Source organism: Nelumbo lutea, chromosome 1 (assembly GCF_056320005.1).
Source record: "Nelumbo lutea isolate HS-2025 chromosome 1, American lotus-T2T, whole genome shotgun sequence".
Taxonomy (NCBI): Eukaryota; Viridiplantae; Streptophyta; class Magnoliopsida; order Proteales; family Nelumbonaceae; genus Nelumbo; species Nelumbo lutea.
This window is the reverse complement of record NC_142684.1, coordinates 162,917,457-162,926,556: the sequence shown is the minus strand read 5'-3', so window position 1 is coordinate 162,926,556 and position 9,100 is coordinate 162,917,457.

The following is a 9,100-nucleotide window of genomic DNA, read 5'->3' as shown; positions in this document are numbered from 1 at the left end:
TGAACGTGCATTTAGCGACGAAGTCTTCCAAGACCTATGCTTTAATAGCTGGATGTGCCTTAAGGGTTTATCAATTAGGACAACAATGGTGTGGGCTTAGAAGTAAAGGCGTAGCTTTCAAGCTGTGATGACTAGTGCAAAGGCCAGCTTCTCGATGTTGGGTACCTAGTCTCAATTTCTTGCAAAACCTTACTGAATATAGTAGACGGGCCTTTGGACCCAATCTGCTTCTCTTATTAGTATCGAACTAACTACCTCGTCACTCGCTAAGAGGTAGAGTCATAGTTCGCCTACAGGTTCAAGTCGGGTCAATACCAACGGGGAACTTAAATATCTTTTGAACTCGCCAAATGAGAGTTAGCACTCTTCGGACCACTCAAACTCTTCATTCTTTTCTATTGCCTTGAAAAAGGTAAACATCAACCAGCCGATTTAGACATAAATCGGTTTTGGGTGGCAACTTGGCCAGTTAAACTTTGTACTTCTTTTATTGTCTAGGGTAATCTCATATTTAAGATACCTTGTGTTTTATCCAGGTTGGTTTCGATGCCACATTGGTTCACTATGTAACCAAGGAATTTGCTTGACGTGACTCCGAAGAAACACTTGTTCAGTTGAACTTCATGTTAAACTTTCTTAAAATTTCAAAAACACAATTTAAATCATCAATAAGGGAATAAAAAAATTGTGTCTTCATGACCATGTCATCTACGTAACATTCAACTTTTATTGCCTACTAAAGGCTCAAAAACTTTGTTTACAAATCGTTGGAAGTCCAATCGGTCGCCTCGTACTACCCCTACTCTGTACCTCGTAGAAAACATCATCGAGAGGTAGTTGGTCGACACCACCGCACGAAGGGCATGCAGAATGGACCAACCTAAGATGGCATTGTAGGGGGATGGGGTGGTGACCACAAGGAAGGTGTTCTCGAATTGGATAGTATTAGGCTCTACTCCTGCTGCCACCAGCACTTTGATCTTACTAAGGGGGCTTCACCACATCTCCGCTGAAACCGACCAAGAGTATGTCTGTTGGCCTAAGGTCCTTTTGATCCAACTCCATCTTCTGAAAGCACCCCAAGAATAAAATGTCCGTGGAGCTGCTTGAGTCTACCAAAATCCGCTTTACCTCAAAGTCATTAATTACCATTTTAACAACAAGGGTGTCATCATGCGGGTACTGGATCCCGCGAATGTCATCCTTAGTGAAGTATATAACTTCCTCCACCCAAGGGTGCTTTAGCGGGTTCTTGTCCTCGTGCTCCAGCTTCCAAACTACTTTCTTCCCCGCCGCTGTGCTGCAACCTGCAAATATTGATCCATCGATAATCATATTGATCACTCTGCGGATCGATCACTTCGGCGCTAGTGGATTCCAAGGTGGTTGCTCTCTATCATTCTGCCAGCTCAACTCCGAGGCATCTATTCGTTGCTCTACAGGTCAGTGGTCTCTATCCTCATACTTGATGAACTATCTAAGGTAGCTATGGCGAATCAGCTCCTTGAGTATAAGGATATCATAAAATGCTTTGCAAGGGTATGCTTGTCCCCTTCAAAATTAGCATGAGGTGGAAGTAGAGATTCACCATTTGTACATTTTTGCGTGTTCAGACCATTTAGTTTTGACTTTTGCAATTTTTATATGCATAATCGCAAGAGTTGTTTAATTGAGCTTTCCTGCATGGATAATGTGGTCATGTTCCATTTCATATCCCATCATTTGACTGAATTTTTATTTGGGTGGGAATTGAAGAATTATATATGTCTTGTAACTCCACAAGTGTTAACCTCATGATTGAGTGAAAAGGGAAGGACAAGATAATCTTTAGTCTTGCATGATCAAAGTGAAAAACAAAGGAACTATTTTGAATGAATACAGTGGGGAGATAAGAATACTCCAAATCCCTCATCCCTCACGTTACTGAATGGACGGAACGGTCCAAATCCCTCATGTTATGGAATAGATGGAGTGATTGGTGTAACTGATTCAGCAGTATCATCATTACCATCCCCCCCCCCTCGCAAGTGGACAGGGGGGACCACTGTCAACTTGGACTTGAACATAGTAAATTGAGAGGAAGGCAGCGGCTTAGTAAGGATATCAGCAATTTGGTTACCAGATGAGATAGAGCGAACAACCAAGTGCTTTTTCACCACTTGCTCACGTACAAAGTGAAAGTTAACTTCAATATGCTTTGTACGGGCATGAAATATTGGATTAGCAGTGAGAAAAGTAGCTCCAAGGTTATCACACCACAACAAGGGAGGATCTTAAAGAGGGATACCAATTTCAGATAGAAGGGAACGGAGCTAGATAAGTTTAGAGGTGGCAAGGGCAAGGCTTCAATATTTAGACTCAGTACTAGATCGGGACACAGTGCCTTGCTTCTTAGAAGACCATGATAGCAAGTTAGGTCCCATGAACACACAAAAGCCTCCTTGTGACCATCGGTCATCTGGGCAACCAGCCCAATCAGCATTGGAGTAGGCAGACAAGCGAGTGTCAGGAGATGGGTGTATGAGAAGTCCATCAGAGAGAGTCCATTAAGATACCGAAGTATTCGCTTCACAGCTGACAATGCACTGTACTAGGAGAGTGGAGAAACTGACACACCTTATTTACAACAAAAGCTATATCTGGACTTGTGAAAGTAAGGTACTGTAATGTGCCCACAATACTGCGATATAAGAAGGAATCGGATGAAGAAAGAAAAATACCATCTAACTTACTGAGCTTCAGGGAGGACGCCATAGGGGTAGAGGAAGGCTTGGCATTGTCCATCTTTGCATGATGAAGTAAATCAATGGTGTATTTCCACTGGGATAGAAACAGGCCATGAGAATCCCAGTGATCTTTAATGCCAAGAAAGTAATGAAGAGATCCCATATCTTTGACAGCAAAGGCAGTGCCCATGCGTGTTATTAAAGAAGAGATGAGAGAGGAATCGGAGTGGGTCAGTATGATATCATCAACATAAATAAGAGCATACAGTACAATGGTGCCAGACATATAAATAAATAGAGAGGAATCTACCTCAGAAGCAGTAAAACCAACATGAAACAAGAAGGGATTGAGTTTAGAGTACCATTTCCGTGGGGCTTGTTTCATGCCATAGAGTGACTTCTTCAGATGATAGACATAGTCAGGAAACTAAGGACCTACAAACCTAGGAGGTTGATTCATAAACACATCATCTTCAAGAGTACCATGTAGGAAAGCATTTTGAATATCCAATTGCTTAATAACTCAATTTTTGGATACAGCAACTGAGAGGATCACTCTGATGGTAGTAGGTTTGATTATTGGGCTAAACATCTCATGGCAATCAAAACCTTCACATTGATTGAAGCCTTTAGCAACCAACCTCGCTTTGTAACACGAAATAGACCCATCTGGGTTGTGTTTTAGGCAAAAGACCCACTTACATCCTACAAGGTTCTTGTAAGATTGGCGTGGAGCCAAGACCCAAGTATCATTTTTCTTGTGAGCATCAAATTCTGCCTGCATGGCATCACGCCACTTAGGGTGTTTGTAAGCTAAAGAGAAATGAGTAGGCTCAGCATCTGGTGGCAAAGGATGAGCAAAAGCTGTATAGCCTTTCGGCTTAAAAATGCTTGCTTTGCTTCTAGTAACCATAGGATATGTGTTGAGTGAAGAGGGTGGAGCAGCATGCCTGATAGAAGAAGAAGATAGAGAGCTATCAGCTGCTTGAGAAGGCATTAAGGTGTCAAGGGAGGCATCAGCCACAAGTGCATTATCAATAGGTGTTGAAACGTCACCACTAGGAACCAATGACAATGAAGAGGAAGATGTAGGCTGAGATGCAACATCTCTAGAACTTGTATGCAGTTAAGAAATAGCATGAACAGTAGGTGGAGGCCCAATTGGAGAGGTGTGCTTGCACATCATTGGAGGTGGTGATGATGTTGATGTGGTAAAAGGAAACACTGATTCATTAAACAAGACATGGCGGGAGATATATATCCGTCCACTAGATTGATCAAGGCATTTATAGCCACGATACTCATCAAGATACCCCAAGAAAATGCAATTGATAGAGCGAAACTCTATCTTGTTCTTAGCATAAGGTTGTGTTAAGGGAAAGCATTGACACCCAAAGACTTTCAGAAACTTGTAATTGGGAGGAGTATGAAACAAGACCTCCCAAGGTGATTGCATGTTAAGTGTTCATGTTGGGAGTATATTTGCAAGAAAAACAGCAATATGAAATGCTTCCCACCAATATTCTTTCAACATGGAAGAGTGAGCCATCAAAGTTAACCCAGTTTCAACAATTTGGCGATGTCGCCTTTCAACAAATCCATTTTGTTCTTAGGTATGAGGGCAAGAAACTCTATGTGTAATACCATGTTGGGCCAAAAATGACTTGACCTTGTTAAATTCACCACCATCATATGATTGGAACTGCTTTGTTTTAGTATGAAATAATGTTTAAACCTTAGACTTGAACAAAGTGAAGGCTTGAAGTGCATCAGATTTTCTAAATAAAGAAAAGATCCATTGAAAGTGACTGAAACCATCAATGAAGACAATATAATATCTAAATCCATTTACTGAAGTTACAGGTGCTGGCCCCCATAAATTTGCTTATAGACAGTAGTACTAGAGGGAAATGGTAATTTGTGAGCCTTCCCAAAAGAGCATGAAGTGCAAAATGACAAAGACATAGATTGCACTAGAAGTTTATTTGGGTGGAGAACATGATGAACAACAAGTGCAGCTGAATGCCCAAGAGGTGCATGCCAATTGTCAATAGAGGTCCATTCACCAATGAAAGCTGATGGCAAAAAATTTGGAACAGTAGAAAAGCTAGGAATAGTAGAACAATCAGGGGATCTCACTTGCAATTTATATAATCCATCTTCACTTGGGCCCTTCAAGAGTATTTTCTTTGTCTATAAGTCCTTCACAACAAAGCCAGAAGGATAAAATTCAAAGTAGCAGTTATTATCCTTTGTAAATTTGGCAACTGAAAGAAGGTTCTTGGTTATCTCTGGAACATGAAGGACATCATGCAAAATAAACTTTCGAGAAGAAGAAAAAAAACTAGAAAATCTAGTATGCTTAATATGCAAACATGCACCATTTCCAACTTTGATTTGATCAAGACCTGTATAATCAAATGAAGGTGAAGATTCTCCAGTTCTGAAGTCATATGATGACTCGCTCCAGAGTCGGGATACCAACTACTATCAATGAATTGAGAGGATGAAGTCGTGTATGCAGCAGGAGGAGGTGCAACAGTATCAGGACGAAAATCTCTATCATAGCATGCTCTGCACCTAAAAGTTGCATGATTAAGTTTGTGGTAGATTTGACATCGAACACCTTGATAAGGATTTGGCTTTCGTCCCTTATTCTTAGACAATTTATCCTTATGCTTTCGGTTATCATTCCACAGGGTTCCAGACATAGCACGGGCTGCCAAATGTGCAACAAGTTGAATAGATTCAAATAAGAGTTTTGAATGCTCCATTCTGATTTCATGATTTATGAGAAAATCCTGAATTTCAAGTGAATAGTCATCATAATGAAGGAGGAGAATGGTAACAAAGGTTTCATAATTAGGTCCTAGCCTAGCTAGGATATACTGGATGATTTCAGCATCAGACAAAGTCTCTCCAATTGATGCAAGGCTGTCAACAATCAACCTTGCTTTTCTAGCCCAGCTAGGATATACTGGATGATTTCAGCATCAGACAAAGTCTCTCCAATTGATGCAAGGCTGTCAACAATCAACCTTGCTGTTTATAAGTAATCCGCCATTGTTAAGTTGCCTTTCTTGAGATACATCAGTTCAAAACGCAGTTGCACTGTGCGTGCTCTAGATTTGGAAGCAAACAGTTGAGAGAGGGCATCCTAGACTGCCTTTGAGGTGTTGTGACCAACAACTTGGGCAAGGATGCCTTCAGTCAAAGAGGACAAGATCCAGCTTAGCAATAACTGGTCTTGTTCCCATAAAGCAAACTCAGGATTCAAAGTGGAGTTTATACCTTCACCAATGTACTTACTTGGTGGTCTGATGGAGCCGTCTATGTAACCCATCGCCTTGAAACCTTTGAGAACAGGAATGAGTTGTGATCGCTAGAGCAAGTAATTTGTGCTATCCAACTTCATTGTTGTAAGATGCGACACTATTGGTGGGAGATTCAAGTTAACAATCATGGTAATGGGCATTGCTGATTGCTAGGCTGTAGAGGTTTCAGAAGAGATTTCCATGACTCTCGTCACAGACTTTGATACCATGAAAAGCAGAATAACTATTTTGAATGAATACCAAAATTGTGTGTTACTCATTATGAGTCTCACATATATATATATATATATCTGTATGTACATGTGTCACTATACAATTTGAGTTATATACAATAGAGATAAATACACAAGGAATTTAGGATAGGATTACAGAGGGGAGATAAGAATACACCAAATCCCTCATCCCTCACATTACTGAATGGACGGAACAGCCCAAATACCTCATGTTATGGAATAGATGGAGCGGCTGGTGTTACTGATTCAGCAGTATCATCGTTATCACAAAGAAGGAGAATAAACAAGTTAAACATGAATCTGTAACTTGGATGTTTGCATAATTGCATTATCATATTTGATTGATTTGCATTGCACTCTGTAAACTTCTAGTTAACCCAGTATTATAGTTGTCTTGCTCCCCAAAGTCAAGATGACTTGCATGATCATCATCAGCCATTTCTTATATATGTAGCTTTTCTTCGGCAGAAAAGCAACCACAGTAAGGCCAAATAAAGTGAAAGGAAACTAGGTTTCTTGTGTCAAACCATGCAATAATGGTTGTCTCTGCTATATATCATAGCAGAAAGTGTAATAAGATAGCAGGGCATGGCCTCCTCGATGACAATAAAAAGACAAATTAAAATAAGATAGCACAGTATGACCTCATCTTTTTGCAAATTGCAACACATAGGACCATTGCAAAGCCTTCTATCTCTGCTATACATCATAGCAGCTGCATCCAATCCACCCTTTTGTGGCCCTCTTCACCATAGTAGGTTGCAATAGATTTAGAGCCCTATATTGAATGTTAAATTGCTATTTGTTCTTTTAAAATTTTCAGCCTCTCATGCTTATATTATTTGGTATGGAAACAGATTAGAATGTGGGTGAAAATACTATATATTTTATAAATCTGTGGCTGGATAATCAATTCTTAGTTCAAAGTCAATTAACCTACCTAATAGCTAATAATTATAAAAATCTTATTTGTTAAGAGTTTTAAAACTATAGCCTCTTTTGAGAAAAAATTGGAACAAATCAAAACTATATCCTACTATATATGCCATGTCAGCATGCAATGTGGCAAGTTTCAATCAGAAATATTCCATGTTAGTATGCCATGTGACAAGTTTTGATCAGTAATATTCTGGGATTTTAGGCTTGTCTTGTAAAGTCAGAGAATGTATAAATTTATTGAAAGGGAATGAAACAAAGTATCGTATAAAATTTTCTCAACAATCAAACACTGAAAACAAATTTTGCAGAATAATTGATCTCAACAACTAAACATAGGATGACAAAATGAGAAAATAGATTTTCCCTTCTCATCCCATCTTTTCTCTTCCCATCCTTTCTCATAAAATTCTTTCTTAGAAACTAACTGAACCATTAGGGATTCAAAGGAATTCGCCAACGGAAAAGTGCATTGGCTTGTGTCTATCCTGACTCAAGAGAGCGCTTGATGAGAATTGTAACTAAATCAGTTATTGATAAAAGATATTTTGCAGTAACCCAAGTTTTTTGAGAAAAATAGCTTTCTTCATATATTACACAGCTGCTCATTTGTATTGTTAGTCAATTTACACCATTCTATGAAATCGATCATTGCTTTGAAACTGAATTGGACAGGATGGTTGAACCATTTGACCTGGGAATCGATCATGGTTTTAGGCCCGGTTATGCCCCGGGTCACTTTTTGGTAAAAAACGTTGAAAAAGTCAAGAAACGGCTGAATCGTTCAACCTACGCAACGGATTGTGGGTCACAATTAAAACTAAAAATTAAAAATTAGAAAGTGACATTTCAGTCCCAAGTTTCATTAGATAAGGTATTCTTTCTTTTTTACTTTTTGGCGTTAGAGGGTTTACCAATGAAGTTTCCCCTTTCTTTCTCAAGTCTCACCTCTGAGACTCAACAGTGGTGGAAGGAACAAGATTTAATATCTCATACAAAAGGCTGGAAATGCCACCATTTTTTAAAATATTACAAGAAATGTCCATTGGGTTTTAAGAAAAATTAGGAAGCTTTTCAAACAATTTTCTTTTGGCACTTTTGTTTACAACTCTCAACCTTTCACTAAACATGCTCATATTATACACTAAAAGGTTAGACTTCCAAATGAATGTTGTATATGAGAGAGCACCCTACTTGTGGGGCTATAAACGAATTGGATTCAAGTTGGATTGAGCAAAATCCAAATCTGGTCTAATTATTGAAAACTTGCATTCGAATATGATTCACTATTAAAATCTTGCATTTGAATCTAATCCAAAATCCAGTCGAAACTGGTTTTAATTTGACCTTGTGTTTCATTTAAAAAATAAAAAATAAAAAGTTAATTACTTTTCAACTTTTATATATAATAAATTAATATAAATATAACATATTGAATTTATTATATATAAATTCATATATGATATAATTTATATATTTATTTTTATAATTTTAAATATAATTATATATTTTTTATATATTAAAACCAATCAATATTCAACATAATCAGTTTCTAATTTTAATTCAGGATCGGAAGGAGTCAAATTTGAACTCGATTCAATTATTAATTGGATGTACATTAAAAAATCTAAGTTATAGATGTGTTCAATATCTTTCTATAATTTTTTTTATATTTCTATGTTTACAAAAATAATTCTGATATGTTGCACTTTTTTTGTTTAATAAGATAAATATACAATATTACATATGTACCCAATTTTTTTTGCAAAACTTGTGTATTTTTTTATTTGTATCTTTCGTTAATTTTTATTATTTAAATATGACATTAAAGGTCAACACATTTGGCCCAAAAGTATAACTACTAGTCTCC